Source organism: Papio anubis, chromosome 8, assembly GCF_008728515.1.
Source record: "Papio anubis isolate 15944 chromosome 8, Panubis1.0, whole genome shotgun sequence".
Lineage (NCBI taxonomy): Eukaryota > Metazoa > Chordata > Mammalia > Primates > Cercopithecidae > Papio > Papio anubis.
Window position 1 is genome coordinate 65,161,803 of NC_044983.1, and position 18,046 is coordinate 65,179,848.

Below are 18,046 nucleotides of genomic sequence, written 5' to 3' on the forward strand. Positions count from 1 at the left end.
AACTTTCTTAAGATTTCAAACACCAATCCCAACACTCTGAGTTTACATGCTTGAATGACTGCCTGTCCCTGGGGCTGAAGTCACAACATTCAGGTTATTATTAATGATTGTCAATCACCGTCTTTTGGGGTCCCTGTTGTTTTGCCTTCATATAATTTAATATTTATATTTAAACACAGAAACTTAGGCAACTGTCAGAGTCACTCCTCAGCTAATGCTCCCTGGAAAGGGCATATGCTTTTTGCTCACTCAAGGCAGATAATACTGAACAAGTGCTTCAGAATGTTCATGCTGTAAAAGACTCTCAGAAAAGGAAGGAGAAATTGAATGATACTGAGTCCTTACATATGCAGGACACGGCTATTTCCTTTCAGATTTTGTAATTCCTATACTGGTCATTCTAGTTCTAAGTAAAGAAAGCAGGCTTTAAAAAAATAAAATCACAAACCTGTAGAGCTAGGTTTTGGACCCAAGTCAGTTTGTCTCCAAAAATTCATGCATTCTCTCAAAAGAATATAAATGCATTGTATATAAATGCTAAATAGTAAAACCCAGACATTAATTACATGGAGGCAGTTTACATTTTCCTGCAATTTACACCTTTTTTTTTTCCAGACTAATTAAATTTCCTACGCTGGTAAAGTGCTTCTTCCCACAGTTTACTAGAGTTTTTGGTAAAGAGCTAAAAGAAGGTTTGCTGTGAAGCTGGCGAGGAAGAGAAGACTGAGATTCCAATAAAAACTTGTTAACTGGCGTGCAACACCGTGCCTATTAAGAGTAGAACAACTCTCCTACAGAATACACAGCCGAGTCTATACATTGCTTGTTAAGTACTGGCCCAAGTGCTCATGTCTCAGACTTGTCCCTTGGAACCATGCCCAAGCCAGCCCTGAGAGGGTTGGAACAACCCTCCCGCCCCCACAGAAAACACTGCTGGTTATTTAGAATCTAGGGCATCACAATGAACATGCCTCAGTATTTTCATAAGGTATTACTACTGTTGTTGTTCTGAAAAAGCAAGGAATGTGCGCATTTACTTAATATGTTCTTTCTTGATTTACACGTCATTGATTTTTAAATCACTTCCAGAAATTCTTAGTAAATGGTAAAAGAATTTCTCAAATAAATATGTTATCTTTTCCTCCAACAGAATGCCAGATCACTTCTTGAAAGATCATTTCCAGATTCTTCTTCAGTTCAAACTGATTTTCACAAACTTAAATCTGCACACCATAATTAGGAAGCTACTGTAGGCCAATTTATTCGGTTAATTTGCATCAGTCTAAATAATTTTTCCTGACAGATTACTTCCGTTCTAAGTACCAAGTACTTTTTAATCCTAGTCAGGTTATTGCTAAGGATAAATGATTTCACATTTCTCATAAAGATGCCTGTCATTAAGAATATTAACACAAATTCCTTCCCCTTGAATAGAAATGAGCTGTCATTTTAGCAATGTTGCTGTGTCAGCCTTTCTATTGTCAAACACAACAAATGATGGGAAAATCATTTACTCTTTAGAATTAGTCAAGTGAGGAATCCTTTGAAGTGGGGGTGCAGAGTTTCGCCTGAATTCTATAATCACGTAACAGCGAGTACTGTATGTATGTTGGTAAAATGTTGTGAAATTTAATGAGGACTATTTGTTGCCGTAAGACCTTCCAGACAGAATCTATCTCTGAAAAAGAATTCCCCACTCCTAAAATAGAGGTCTGATGAGCAACAGATGTGGTTTAAATGAACCCTTGTTCAACTGAACCAAGAATATATTGTGATCTGTATGAGGCACAATTCAGAAGAGAGGGGAGGTGGCTACAACACAGCCTCAGTGTTGAGTTTGGTTGTGGGGTTTAAATATATTTATTTATTTCATAAAGTTTCTCCCATAAGGCACAATGCAAATGAGCTTTTAATTAATACAATCTAATGGTCAGCGGATGGTCTTCATGCTGTTTATAAAACAATTTACATTTTTATTTTGTAGTCTAAGAACGTGTGTCGAAAAGCATTTCAATGAGTAGCCATAACCTTCAGAGTGATATATGTCCTGGCAATGATTTGTGAGTTCCACAACTCAGTTTCTCCACCCATAAAGAGAAGATTAGATCGTTGTTCAAGAATGACAACTATTTAATATTTGGAAATGACTAAATAATGAAGTGCCTGGATTCTATAGAAATGCCAAGGAGAAAAGAAGATTAATTTCAAACCGAAGTCTAGTGCAAACATGACCTTCCTATTGTAAATCTCATGAATAGGAAAAGAAATAACATCTAAAGCTTTGTTTCTAGGGCTGAGACTCTGGAAATATATTAATTTTAGGTTGTTTCTGATGGCAAAAAAAAAAAAAAAAAAAAAGGATCTGTTTGTTATAATCTCTTGCCTGTGGAGATGAGAAAAAATTCTTCCTGCTACATTTTACTGAAATAATGCAGTTAGCAAAGATTTAAATGACAAGAATAGAAGGTTCATCTTTTTGTCCCTTTGCCTCTAGGCAGGACTATAGTTAAGCCATCTCAGCAAAGAGAACAGTGCTGTTGTTCCCAAAAATCTCCAGGTGAGAATGATAAAAATTAAAAAGAGCAAGAGAGAAAACTCAGGGGCCCTGAAATTAATAAAGGTCAGTTCCAGCTCACATCGTTTCAGTTAAAATTTATTTCTATTTGGAAATAGCCTAACAGCAAAACTCCAACGGATGGGCTGTTTGGCACTAGCTCTCAGTGAAAATTCCATTTAGTATTACTACTAATGTCTGCTCATTTTTTATTCGCCTCCTCTTCACCCTGTTGGTGAGAGAGGGAGTCCATCCTAGGGATCTGGGGATGACCAAACACATGGCACCCAACAGTGGACAGATGAGATCCACAGCAGCTTAGAGTCACATAAACTCACAGGCCAGGGAAGGAGGATAACACATACTATGCAGGGCACACAGGGGTTGCACTGGGAACAGAGTGGACAAGCAGAGGCTGCGGGAGGCAGTAGTAATAAGAAAATGCGTTGCCCTCAGGCTCCCCGGGGAAGATGTAATTGGCTTGTTTGAATAATTGTGTGGGCTGGTAAGGAAGTAAAACCCATTAGGTTGAAGACCTGGTGGAGTGAGGCTGGCCCAGCTGACAGAAGAATAAGCCAGGTGGGCATCCTTTCCTGCTGGAGGGGACATATCTAGTGAAAATAGAGGAGCTCACAGTTAGGCCTTGGGGAGTCCTGGTAAGGCTCAAAGGTAATAAATACCAAGGTAACACGTGAGATTTCAGGCCTTACAAGCCGATCCATACAAACTATGCCAACTTATATGAGACTCACGTTCCCGTGACCATGCCTGATCTCTCTAAGGTCTTTCCCACACCTACTTTGTCTCACAGGAAAAGAGCCACTTTCGACTAGGTTGATAAAATGGGAGTTTAAGCAGTTTTTCTAGTAGGGGGACTCTCAGGCCAAGACCATGTAATTAGCTAAATGACTCATGCAGAAGTATCCTACACTCCTGGCTTTGGTTTGAATGAAAAGAGTAGGAGAGTCCTAAATCATCCAGACAAATTACAACTTTAACTCTTTATTTAATTGTAGTTTGTCACAAGGTAAATGTTGACAAACTTTAGACTTATAGCCAAAGGGCTAAAAAAAAATAAGTTTAGCTTGCCATTGTGGCTGTATTCCCGCCTTCCGTTTTTCAAGAATACTGTCGGGACACAGAGTCAGGTCAGGGAAATGTAGATTCTCTCATTTCCCCTGGGATTTAACAAATGTCCTTTATCTAAAAGATAAAACTTGAAATGTTCAGGCTCTGTCTGAAACTACTGGCCCCTTGCGTCCTTTAGATAAAGGACATCTGAAGTTAATGCTGGGCCTATCGCCCTTAGTTATACCATGTTGGACAAGGCATTTTATCTTCTGGACCCCAAGTTTCATCCTTTTCTTTTCTTTTCTTTTCTTCTCTTCTTTCTTTCTTTCTTTTTTTTTTTTTTTTAGACAGGGTCTCACTGTGTTGCCCAGGCTGGAATGCAGTGGCACAATCTGGGCTCACTGCAACCTCTGCCTCCTGGGCTCAAGTGATCCTCCCACCTCAGCCTCCCAAGTAGCTGGGACTACAGGTATGTGCCACCACACCTGGCTAATTTTTTTTTTTTGCAGAGACAGGGTTACACCATGTTGCCCAGGCTGGTCTCGAACTTCTGGGCTCAAGCGATCCACCCACCTTGGCCTCCAAAGCGCTGGGATTATAAACATGAGCCACCATACGTGGCTATACTCTTTAATGAGGAAGTTAAACAAGAGTTTTAAAATATTTTTTTAGCAGCAAAACCATTGTCTCAAACAAAGTCTAAAGTCACTCTATAAAACAGATGGAAATAATGTTTATCCATTTGAATCCAACGAGTAAAGTCCAAGCCAGATTGCCTGGCCTCCCACACATTCGCCCGCTTCCCACACACTGCCAAGGTTCCTGAAGTATCCCTTGAAAGCCTAAAACTTCTTGGAACCCAGTTTGAAAACCGCCAGATGAGATAATATCTCAGGTTTCTTTCAGCTTTCAGTAGAATAGAAAAATCATTAACTACGGAGTCAGATAGACCTAGATTCAAATCCCAGTTCTGTCACTTTCTAAGCTGTATGACCAGACTCCATTTACCCATCTGTAAAGTGAAAATAAAAATAGTTCTGCTAGGTTGAGAAGACATGTAAAGCATCTAGCCCGGTTCCTGAAACCCCGGAGGGATTCATAAATACTAACTATAGTAAAGGTTATGGTCCTCACCTGAGCATAACAAAATGACAGACGATCCTACACTTGAACTACAAATTTGCAGTAAGATCTCTGTCATTCCTGAAGCCGAATCCTCAGGAATTTGGGGCCAAAATTCTTTAAAACCTGAATTGGTTTTCATTGTTCCAAATTAGTGGAGGGGGGAAAATTCTTCTAATTCACTGAACAATTCACTGAACAATCTGTATGCGTGGAGAGCGTGTATTGCATAGACACACCCCAAGTCTCTGAAATGACACCACGGTCAATCCAACTGGCACAGATGGAATTTGAAGCACGTTGCCTTTACCAAAAAATAACAGGAGAAATGTCATTAAGGACACTTTAATACAAAGCCACAAGAAATTCAGTATCTGACAGCTCGTGTTCTAAATTTCACCCCATATCATAAAACAATTCACCCGAGAGCAGCTGTTCATTTGCTAAGCTGCTGTTGTGATAGCACATATTCTTTCAATAGTGGAGGAGTTCCTCCATAAAATCTATCCCAGAAGCCAGTGATGTCTGAAAAATCTCACCTTTGGGTAATTTTCCTGGCATTCTGTAAAGGAAGTTCCACTTACAGGTCCCCTAATGTGCAGTAGCAAAGAATCAACAGATGCCAACATTCCTGTTTGCCTCACGAACTTACATCCTAAAGAAAGCTGACTTGAGTGAAGTTTAGAGGCTCCCCTACAAGTTTTAGAAAAGCTTTCTTTTTTAACTTATGCAAGTTTACAAACCCTCATGAACCTATTGCATATATCCAACAACCATCCATATTTTAGTACCGTGTGGTGGCTCTCACCTATGCCCATATAGCTGACGACAATGCAGGTAAGATCTGGTCAGCTGTCAGTTTCATTCAGTGAATACTCACTAAGCACCTGCTTTATGTAGGGCCCTGTCCTGGGCCACCAAGGAGAACAACGCAGGGTTCCAAACCTATGGAGACAGACAACGCATGAGGAATGACAACAGAGAAACAGAGTCACAGGGAGAAAAGAGGGGAAATCAGGGAAGGCTTTTGTAGGGGAGGCGGGATTTGAACTGAGCCTTGAAGGAAATGGGTGTGAGGATTGGGGTATGAGTAAAGATGGGAAATGGAGAATTGAAAGGCCATCTTTAGAGGATGATTCACATTCTAATGTGCTGGGGGGTGAGGCGGGAGGGCGGGATGGGAAGTGGGAAATTAGTGTGGAGACAGAAATTGTGGGCTTTGAGTGCCAAGATGAGGATTTCTTTGCGTGTTGGGAAGCAGTGGCAGGCGCAGGGCAGGATAATAATAATTTTAAAGAAAATATGAGTAGCAAGTCGGGGGAGAGGGGAGGGAAGCTTGGTGCTCAGAATAATCAGAACTTTCTCAGAGGACCCAGGCTCAGTGGAAAGAGCGCTCTGGTTCCGTTTATTGCTCCCACCGAGAGGAGAGGAGAGACCCAGAGAGGTTTAAAATTAGAGGGATCGACAGGGCACAGGGAACTCCTGGCCAACCATCCTTAGGAAAACAAGAGACCAGGAATAAAGAGAACCAGCCGAAGCACCTGGTCTGAGTCTAAGAAACATCAGTGTTTACTAAGCACTTGGTCTCTGGAACGCCTGGCTTTCCAAATACCACATCTTCCCATCCACTCTATCCTGCCACAGGCAGCTACTGTGCCGGGCGGGTACTCAGGGAGCCGGAACCGCACGCCTGGAAACCCTGAGCCTCTGCCTGCCGCCCTCTAAGCCGGCCGGCTGCAGCGCAGTTTGTTTGCCGAGGTTTGCATGCACATATTGAGTTGCCCTTTTTTTTTTCCCGCAGTTCTTTCAGCCGTGTCCCGAAATTCACCCCTAGTGTAACTTCTGCCTCTGCTCCTCCTCTTCTTGGAACTGCCTTTTGTTTGTCTGGCAGCGTTGGTTCTATGGGGGTGTGTGATGATAATAATACGCGGGCTTATATAACCGTCTTCATCTTGCGAGCACTTCGCAGACCGTCGCTAATGAATCTTGGGGCCGGTGTCGGGCCGGGGCGGCTTGATCGGCAACTAGGAAACCCCAGGCGCAGGGGCCAGGAGCAAGGGCAGTGAGGATCAGAGGCCAGGCCTTCCCGGCTGCCGGCGCTCCTCAGAGGTCAGGGCAGATAAGGAACATGACTCTCCCCCTCCGGAGAAGGAAGGAAGTCCCGCTGCCACCTTATCTCTGCTCCTCTGCCTCCTCCCTGTTCCCAGAGCTTTTTCTCTAGAGAAGATTTTGAAGGCGGCTTTTGTAAGTATCGTGCTCTGCTTTTACTTTAAAAAGAAAGAAGACAAACTTTCCTTCCTGTGCCTGTCCATTTCATATTATTTATTCATTATTCATCATATTATTATTCATTAGATTCTCAGATGATGGAAAGTATGTTTCTGGCCAAAGTCCTCCACCCAAATTTGGTCCCTTGTAATGATAATAGGAGGGGAAAGAGTTTTCTGTTGATAATTAATTCACTTAACAAAATAGCACCCAGGCGAGGTGCTGAAATTGGTCACTTTGACAGCATTCTGGTGATGTCTGGCTGTTGATACACGCCACACACCACACACACACAACACTACACACACACACACACACACACACCTTTTTGCCCTTAAGAGGAGCCCTAGTTAGTCACCTGGCTTGTTAGACAAGGAGAAACGATGCCACTTCGATCTTCAGTTTCTCTGCCTTGGGTAGTCACAATTTCAATCAGTTGTAATTGTTGAAAGTTTATTTTCACACTATGAAATAAATCCCATCTTTCAGTGCAGGCTTGAAACTTGCACTGACTTGGGTAAACTGTACAAAACACTGTAGCTATAGTGAACATGTGAATTTTTATTAAATTTTTCACTGCATAACTGAAGGTTCTAATATTAAAGAAACATGGACACTAACTTTTTAAGCACAGGCAAAACTCAAAGCCCTGTTATCAAACTATGTTTCTGTAAAGAGTACTGAATTAACAGAGTCCTCTTCCCAGAGATTATGCTCACTGCTTTGAGAAACTGCTTTTTAACAAGAAGTGAACTTAAAACTCTAGAATAACATGAAGAAAGACACAACTTCTGAATACTTAGCAACTATGACTTGCTATTTGAACAAGCCAAAAAACAAAGGGTCTATTTTGGGCAATTGTACAATTTGCATTTATAAAACCATGATTATAATTTGGTATGCTATGAGATACTGAGATTTATTGTTTTAATAAGATTTCAGGTAAGAAAACTAAGAACTATAAATTGGTAATAATGTAGAAAAGCAAGTCTTCTCACTTTTAATGCTGTAAGTGCTGTGATTCGTTCATAAGGCTTTATCATCTTTGCCTCTAGATAGATGAATGGATGTGAAAACCATGGATAATATGTGTGTAGATGTTAGTGTGTATATGTGTCTTTAATTATCTTAAATTCTTACATTTATTGTATCTATCTAGTGCTCAGTATGTTACATGATAGTATAACATCCAAAATGGATCAAGTGGAGAAACTTATTTCACATTAACTTTCAGATTGCAATATTTATTCATTATTTGTTAACACACATGAGAAATATTATAAAATTATGTCTTTGTTTCACATTCTCTTTAAATGATATTTTCACTTAGAATTCTCTGTGGCTCCCATGAAATTCTAAGGTATAATTGAAGTCAAAAATAAGACTAGATTCTAGTTGCTTTTACCCCTAAATTTAAAAGTGATATTTCAACACCAAATTCTATACGTTGCCTAATTTGATTACAAAGATGAACCACATAATCTCAGCATTAGCCTCAAAGTCATACTCAATCATAATAGAAAGAACACAAGCTTTGATGCGATCTGGATTTGAGGCTTAGTTTGGTCATTACCTAGTTACATGACCAGCAGCAAGATCTTTAAGATTTTCAGCCTCAGGTTTCACATCTATAAAATAAGATCAATATTACTTACCCCAAGGAGAGGAGTTGAAAGGCCTAAAAGGAAATAATATATGTAAAATGTCTAGCACCCAGTCTGAAAGTAGTGGCATTTTAGTCCATTTTAGAGCTTTTTCATTTACTCTATTTTTTTGTCTTTCATTCAATTCATTCATTTATTGAGCATCTACTATGTACTGCGTGCTGAGCAAAGCACCAGTGGTACAAAGATGAATAAGATTCATGTCCTACCTTGGAAGAGTTGGTAGTCTAAGGAGACAGACTTAAACAACAGATGATTTTCAAAACAAGATAATAGCAAAAATACAAATGTGTTCAAGATTAAGAGTCAGTACTGAAACCAGAATGGTTCCCTCTGCCTAGTAAAAGTCTGAAGCCAGAATGGTTCCCTCTGCCTAGTAAAAGTCTGAAGCCAGAATGGTTCCCTCTGCCTAGTAAAAGTCAAAGGAACTCTTCAGAGGTGTTACATGATAATCAGGAGGTGTGGAATGACATTCTAGAAGAGCAGAGCACTGGAGAGCAAGAAGTAGAAGAAAGCCTGGGAACAGGAACTGGGTCAGATGGTGCTGGAGTGTTTAATTTGGATGGCTGGAGGTCCAGTACGGGCCCAGTCATCAGCATTTGCTGCTTCATGCTGAGGTGTTTGGACCCATTAAGTTTAGCAAAAAAAAAAAAAAAAAAAAAATCATCCATGGACCAGCCTCTGATCTGCATACCGTACATTTTTCTAGGTCACATTAAGATAAGAGCTTATTTGTGCCCAAATGTAAATCCACTACATCACTAAACCATTGTTTGGTTCAAGGGACTATTTTGATTATTTGTTTGTTGCAAACCCATCTCAGTGATGGAAGCATTGTAGCTGAGCTCTTATCTCACCCAGGCTCAGCACTTTCAGGATTACTTTTTAATTAGTGGGGACACATCAGAGGACTTTGTGTGAGGCTGAGAAGACCAGGAGTAAACAAGTCTTGTGATTTGAGTTTTGGAAAGATTTGATGTAGATCATCTAGTATCCCATATGAGCGTGTGCTGGGCAAAGACCTGGGGCTAGCAACACTCTCGGAGGCCAATTCAGAGACTATTGCAGGTCAGGAGCAGTGTCTCAGGCCGGTAATCCCAGCACTTTGAGAGACTGAGGCAGGCGGATCACTTGAGCTAAGGAGGACGAGACCAGCCTGGCCAACATAGTGAAATTCCATCTCTACAAAAAATGCAAAAAATTAACTGAACATGGTGACACACACCTGTAGTCCTAGCTACTCCGGGGACTGAGGCAAGAGGATCGCTTGAGCCTAGAGTGAGCTGTGTTTGTGCCACTGCACCCCAGCCTGGGTGACAAAGTGAGATCCTGTCTCAAAGAAAAAAAAAAAGAGACTATTGTAGTGTTCCAGTGAGAACTGCTGGGAGCACTGGGCAGTGTAGGTGGACAATAGGGCACAGATTCCAGAGATATTTAGAAGGTAGAACATTCTTGACTGGATGAAGAGAATGGAGGAAAAGGAAACTTTCGTAATACTAGTTTTGGGCTTGGGCAACTGGGTAGTTGTAATAGAATACCATAAAACAAGAGGAGGTACTGGTTTATAGAAGAAAATTGAGTTAGTTGGAGTAATATCAGGTTGAGATATCACTAAGAGGTTAGACTGCAGCACTGAGTAAAAATAAAAAGCATTTTTTTAATATAAAATTATTGTCTGGATGTGGTGGCATGTGCCTGTAGTCCCAGCTACTCAGGAGGTTGAAGCAGGAGGATCTCATGAGCTCAGAGGTTCAAGGCTATGATGCACTATAATCAAGCCTGTGAATAGCCAGTGCACTCCAGCCTGGGCAACATAGTGAGACCGTGGTTCTTTAAAAAAAAAAAAATGCTAGATTTTTGTCTTTGAAATTTTGAGGAGATACATAAAGACTGAGCTCTCCCTATTATGTTCTAATCCCCCCCAAGAAATAGTCACTATCTGGACTCAATGAAATCAGAGCTTTAATCTTGTGTCCCTGCTGCCAAATGAATTTTTTTCTCACTAACTTTTAAATAGGAAGCCCATGTCTAGGGCAGTCTTGCCAGTAGCTATGTGTACCCTCAAAGAGAGTAATTTTTACTTCTTCAGAGACTTCAGAAATGAGCAGAGACTAAAGATTTATGAGCCAGTAGAATACTTATTCATAAAAAGCACATATGCATAAAGAAGTAATACTCATCAAAAACAAGCCCTTTCCTTAACAGGGGTTTTTCACTTCTGTTGAACGAGGAACTCACTCAGAGACTAACGCAAAGGAAGTAATTTCTTACCTGGTCATTATTTAGCCTACAATAATTTCATCCTTCTTCAGCATGACCAGTAAGTTCTTCCCATACTCTTGAACAGAGCATAATTGGAATAGAGAGGTGAGTAACATTTGCAAATTTTTTAAAGATGACAACTGGAAGAATTTTAACATGTTGAATGAATAGAAATCAATCTGATTAGCAGGCAGGAAGCTGTGACTTTTTAAATCTTGAGGTCTGATTACTCGATAACCCTGGTTTTCTTATAGCCTTTCACCCTTTCTATGCTCAGCACTTAATCTTCTAGGCAAAGCCTCTATCGGATTTCCTGGATTTCAGAGCTCTTACCCTACCTGAGCACTTCAGAGCGAATGCCATTTCTTATAAAAGGGGCTTAGCCCCAAACTTTGTGGCTAGTCTTGCAAAGTGGTATAATATTTCTTTCTGGTAGGTGAACTGTATCAACACATTCAAAAACAGATTTAAAAAGCCATTTCCACCTCTAAATATAAAAAGCCTTACCACTTATTAGAAAGATAGCATTTGACAACAATCTGAATTTCTTCTGCTTCTGATGGCTCACTTAATTCACCGAACTTTGGAAATCATCTTTGACTTCTGAAATGGTGAAAAACATTTCTATTTTTGCTAAAATGCTTTTGCCATAAAAAAAATGAAGTGTCCCAAAAAGGAACTGTTAACATCTCAGCTATGCAAAATAATCACCAAATACATACTTTTGAATAAGATGACTTTGCATCATGGGAAAGTTTATTATTTAAGGAAGGAGCAAGATATATTTGAGGAAATTCCCATTACCACAATTGAAGTATGAAGAATATACTGAGCTTCCATATATGGTGCTGGTCATTCCACATTTAGGTTACTCAAGCTATTTAAACTTGGCTTCATAAGCAAGTGCTACACCCTCACCATCTTTTTAGGTTTGCTGACATAATGATTTACTCCCAGTTGGGTGCTGCCCGAGCCACTGTGCTTTGCCTTTGCAGCGTTTGAAGAGTGGATAGGTCGCAGCTGTGCAGTTCCCCAGACACTTGAGTCCAAACTGTTGCTGGATTTTGCTTCTTTCTGTGCTCCATGGAAAGCTGGAAGCTCCTCAACTTTCTCTTGGGTTTGGCTTCCTGTTCACATGTTTTCTGGCCCCATGTCAATTGTGTATGAAGTAATAGTCCCACATGTGTGCACCATCCACAATGGCAAGATTTGTGTGGTTCAGCACAAGTTTTCTAATGAGCACACTTTGGACCTTCCAATAACCCTTTAAGAAAAGCAGTTTGGAACCAGTTATTACTTTCCAAGGTGACGCGAGCAAAGAAAGAATGTTCTTTTTTTTTGAGATAGAGTCTTGCTCTGTCACCCAGGCTGGAGTGCCGTGGCACAATCTCGGCTCACTGCAAGCTCCACCTCCTGGATTCAAGCAATTCTCCTGCCTCAGCCTCCTGAGTAGCTGGGATTACAGGTGCATGCCACCACGTCTGGCTAATTTTTGTATTTTTAGTAGAGGCGGGGTTTCACCATGTTGGTCAAGCTGGTTTCAAACTCCTGACCTCGTGATCCACCCGCCTCAGCCTCCCAAAGTGCTGGGATAACAGGCGTAAGCCACTGCGCCCAGCCCAGAATGTTCTTAAGCAACAAGGCTAAAGCCACTTTTAAGAGACAATTAAAGGACAATTGCATAGGAAAAATGAACATTTACCTTACACATCTGTCTAAATGTGTGTATGTGTAAAGTATATAAAAATGCCTCCAATTCACGGTTTAAAAATATCAGTTACTGTTTCAGCATTTTGCTAGTGATGAATGGCGCTAGTGTTTCCACTAAGGACTGTTATTTTAATGACATTTCTCTGCAGTAAAATTTGATGAGTTTACAAAGTTTCAGAGCCAGGAAATGCAGCTTGGTTTCTGAACAACTGAGACAACCAAGAGAGTTAAGTTCAATCATCTAGTTGCTTTATAGCATGAATCCCTAAGTGCTAACTGCAGTAACACACTGACACAGAGAGTGAAGCCAAACCAAACTCTTAAAGTACAGCTGTTAAACTATCAAGCTTAACTTCCCGACATATTCTCAACAGGTGAAATTCTGGCACACACCCACACTTATCTGAAGATGGTAATGTCAAATGAATCGCCATACGTGCCAACATTTTATAGAATTTTAGAGTAAGAAGAGATATTGGAGGTCTTCCAGTTTTACCTTATCCTTTCACTATAGGAACAGAAAAACTGAGACTCATGAGTGCTCTCTCTCTCTCTCTCTACACACACACACACACACACACACACACACACATCTGAGTTGTGCTGAGTCATTACTTACAGAAAACATCCTAAGTCTGACTTAAGCAACAGAAAGGGACGCAGTGACCCACAGCTAGGCCACTGGTTTCCTGGTCCTTTCAAGTTTGTGTGGCCAGCTTCAGCCCTGTGGGCTGACAATTTGTTATTGCTTGAGAAAACATTCGAGTCTTGGAGTCTATATTTTTAACCAAAACTTGAATAAACCCTAAAACAAACCAAGGATCCATCGGTGACTCAGATCCTGACTGTCCTTTACAGTGAGGCTTGGCCACCTTCCAATAGTTATTGGGGCCACACTGTGATCCCATAAGATGGAGACGAAGCCCAAGACACAGCCCTCGCTCTGAGGAATCCTGAAACCCGACCGGAGAGATGAGACCATCATGTATGCAGGTCACAGAGATGGTAGTGTGTGATCACAGTTCACTGCAGACTCAAACGCCTGGGCTCAGGCAATCCTACCGCCTCAGCCTCCCAAGTAGCTGGAACTACAGGTGCGCACCACCTTGACCAGCTATTTTTTAAATTTTTTGGTTGAGATGGGGGTCCCACTGTGTTGCCCAGGCTGGTCTTGAATTCCTGGCCTCAAGCGATCCTCCCACCTCAGCCTCCCGAAGTGCTGGGATTACAGGCACAAGTCACCACACCTGACCTACACATTATCATTTTAATGATGAGAAATCAAAGTCTACATTTATAAAATTTAAGAAAACTCTGGTCTCATTTCATGAAAATGTCTTTTGATTGCAAATATGCAAGGAAGGTTGTATCTTTATTACTGGTCTAAAAAAATCAATCCAAGTAATAATGATTGCCGATCTTTATTGAACCCATATTTTGTTCTAGGTAGTCTTCTAAGTTTTTCACATGAACGTTTTCACGTCATCCTCACATCAACCCTATGGGGTAGATAACATTTTAAATTCCCATTTATCAGAGGAGAATACTGAGGCATAGAGAAATTAAATAATGTGCTCAAGGCCACATAGCCAGTGAATGCCGTAGCCTGGTATTCCGGCATCTCATTCCAGACTCGGCTGCCTGGTAGCATATTCAAAACAGTCTCAGAAAAGGTATTCTTTTGACATCAGACTGTGCCAGCCTAACCACAGCCAGACACTTTTGACATCACATTTAGATGTAAACTTTCACTGTAGGAGATCATGAGTTGCACATACGATTATAAGCACAAACATGTATGTGTCCTCTCAGAACATATTTTACAAGTGGGCATCTGCATGATGCTTCTAATAATTTGTGATATCAGCACCATGGAGACAAGATGGAAAAGTTCTCCTGGAACTCCCCAACCCCCAGGAGGAGAAGCACAGTGAAGGGAGTGATCTAGAGGCCTAATGGGTGAGGTGGGCCACATTGCCGAGGGTGGCATAAAACTAGCAGTGGCGGAGTTTCACTCCAGTGGAAAGAGGGGTGATGAGAGTGGAAAGAGGGGTGATGAGAGTGGTGTGGGAGGAAAGTGAATCCTGCAACACCAGGCCAGCTCCAAGGAGGTGCTGCTGCAGCAATTTTGTGGTAAGAATGGTCCATCGAGAGCAAAGCAAAGGACCTGGGGCTTAACCTGACTCGCCAAGGCCAGCTCAGGATAAAAAGAGATTCCAGGCCAATGGAGGGAAAAAATCTGCACCCATTACCTCTGAGATCCCCCCATGTGTACACCAAGGTACAATTGTATTCACCAGTGGAAAAGTATGAAAACTCTAAATGAAATGCTTTATTAAACATTAATATTTACATGGGCATGAGAAATATTTTTAAATGTAAAGGAAATTCTAAGTTGTTAAATAAGATGTCTCATTTCCCTATTCTATCTTATATTATGTTCTCTTTTATATCATATACACATTTACATACAGTGTGTATGTGTCAGAATGTTCATGACAGCAAGATTGCTTCGTCTGATATTTAAAACATTAAATGAGGGTTTCCTCTTATTCAAAGTGTTCAAATTTATTTTAATCACTTACATTTTTTCAGCTGTCAAAAACGTGGAATATAAACAAATTTAACCACTTGGAAATGCTTACTTTGCTGCTCATCAAATAATAGCTTGCTGCAACTTTAAAAGATTCTATGATTCAGCGCATTTTCCTTTAAAATAGGTCTCCCAACCTGAAATTAGACAGCACTCAACCTTTAAACTTGGAACACTTTGTAAACTTTTAAAAGGAAACTCTTCTTTAATGGTTCTATGAAATCCAGTCAAAGAATGATATGAAATGAATCTAATGGAAAGTCTTTTCTTTGTTGGAGAAGCGGTCAAAATAGAAACTTCTACAAAAGACCGAATCACCCACAATGCTTCAAAGACTCTTGTGAGTGATTGTAAGAAAATCAGTCTGGATGAAATTTGGAGAATATTATTCCTAATGATCACCCCCTTCGAGGCCGTGAAAGGGCAACATCTGAAAGATGAGAGGAATTGCTGATAAAACGTAACTCACGGCACTTTTGCTGTTCTCCATCGTAGGTGCTGACGGCCACCCACCATCATCTAAAGAAGACAAACTTGGCAAATGACATGCGGGTTCTTCAAGGCAGAATAATTGCAGAAAATCTTCAAAGGTACTCATCAAATTTTTATCTCTAGCTTAAACCAAGGGCCACCTGGGCACTCTATGTCACTTGAAGAGGGGAACATTTCACGGATGGGGAATTGTTAAGAACTGGCAGAAACTGAAGAGTCAATGGTCCTCTACCTTCCCATCACATTCTCATTCTTGTTGGCTGAGGGAGCTAAAAGGGGCCTTCCACGTGGCAGAGCCATGTCATGAAATCAGTCCTAAGAAATGTCAGAAGAACCATCTGTAAAATGGGAATCTAAACAATCATATGACTATTGACATATTATTAGCTGCTCAGGAAGGAAGCTCGGGGGAATTAGGGGGCAGTATGGTAGGCCCATCATCCACAACATACTCCACAATGTCAGGAGTGAAAACTGTACCTGATTTATTCACAGCTTGTCTTCACAGTTTCTTTCCTTGGCCAGATAAACATTAGTGCCAAGAGCTTTCATGGAGCCAGGGAGCATTGTGGCAACCCATCTCAGCAATTTCACCTTGGTGGCAAAAACATGTTTAGGGGTTGGGTTCGTATGAGGGTACAACCCCATAAGCCTTTTTCAAATGTCAACTTTGAGAGTTGCTCCCCTTTGCCCCAACCAAACTAATGCAAGTAAAACATTTAGTTCCTCTTGATTTCATTAGTCACTCTTCAGAATCATTGCTATTTGCTTGATTTTTTTTTCTTTTCTTCTTTTTCTTCTTCTTTTTTTTTTTGAGAGGAAGTCTCCCTCTGTTACCCAGGTTGAAATGTAGTGGCATGGGCCGGGCGCGGTGGCTCAAGCCTGTAATCCCAGCACTTTGGGAGGCCGAGACGGGCGGATCACGAGGTCAGGAGATCGAGACCATCCTGGCTAACACGGTGAAACCCCGTCTCTATTAAGAAATACAAAAAACTAGCCGGGCGAGGTGGCAGGCGCCTGTAGTCCCAGCTACTCGGGAGGCTGAGGCTGGAGAATGGCGTGAACCCGGGAGGCGGAGCTTGCAGTGAGCTGAGATCCGGCCACTGCACTCCAGCCTGGGCGACAGAGCGAGACTCCGTCTCAAAAAAAAAAAAAAAAAGAAATGTAGTGGCATGATCTCGGCTCACTGAAACCTCCACTTCCTGGGTTCAAGCGATTCTCCTGCCTCAGCCTCCCAAGTAGCTGGGATTACAGGCACCTGCCACTGCACCCAGCTATTTTTTGTATTTTAGCAAAGATGGGGTTTCACCATGTTGGCCAGGCTGGTCTTGAACTCCTAACCTAAAGTGATCTGCCTACCTCAGCCTCCTAAAGTGCTGGGATTACAGGCATGAGCCACCGTGACCAGCCTGCTTGATTTTTATTCTAAGCCTTCTGTTGGCCCAAATTGGCTTGGAATAAGTCCTGTAATCACCAAAACGTTCATGAACCTCACCCAAAAAGCAATGTCTTCAAGTCTGGCCTGAATTTCAGGTTTGCCTTGGAGGGTTGTTTTATCCAGCTTCTCTTTCTAATACTTATGGAATTAAACATTTTTGTCTTCATTCTACAAGTTATATGTGAAGAAAGTGAATGAATGGTTCAAAGTGTATGGGAGATAGGTTAGTTCTTTGACATAAAGTTATAAGCATTAGCAGTTTTTCTAGAATTCTTGGAGCTTTGTCTGAAGATGGCATGGGGTATTAACCCCAATGGCTGATTACAACACTGTATCAGATGCTTGTCATAAACGAGCTGAATCCACAGTAAGAGAAGATAAGTTGAAATCCAGGTCTCCTTACTTCAAAGCTCTAACATGAGAAGAAAATATTCTAAAACAGAAACCTCAAAAGATAAATGTTTAATAATTCAATGAACGAGTTCATTGAATAAGTAATAAGTTCAACGAATAAAACTGGAACTTCTCAGGAGTTATTTATCTTCTTGAATCAGCTTGTGAACATTTTCTTTGTGAAACTCTAGCCTGATGCATCAACTTTTATGTTGGAAAAACCGAGGTTGGCCTTCGGTGCCATGCCATTCAAAATTAACTGTAGAAGAGACTGGAAAACCCCTGATACTACAAGAGCACCCTTCCTTTCTGAAGAGGTCCCTGAGGACCTGATTTCTCAAAGTATCTTTCTTAGTTTCTCTTGTGCCATGAAGAGGCCATTCCCCCCCCACCCCCACCCCCACCCCCAAAACGGAATCTTCCTCTGTCTCCAGGCTGGAATGCAGTGGCAAAATCTTGGCTCACTGCAACCTCCAACT

The 18,046-nt window shown here is 41.2% G+C and overlaps 1 protein-coding gene across 6 annotated transcripts in view; it reads left to right on the forward strand.

Moving 5' to 3' along the window:
• SULF1 (sulfatase 1) overlaps positions 1–18,046 on the forward strand; it is a 193,190-nt gene that overhangs the window by 19,721 nt on the left and 155,423 nt on the right. For 2 of the 6 annotated variants that reach the window (XM_009213164.4, XM_003902842.4), the window contains exons 1-2: positions 6,521–6,991; positions 15,740–15,834. The gene's annotated coding sequence lies outside the window, so the exon portion shown is untranslated. Of the gene's footprint in view, positions 1–6,520; positions 6,992–15,739; positions 15,835–18,046 lie in introns of those variants that run through there. The other 4 variants (XM_009213160.4, XM_009213166.4, XM_009213161.4 and 1 more) reach the window with 2 other exon arrangements.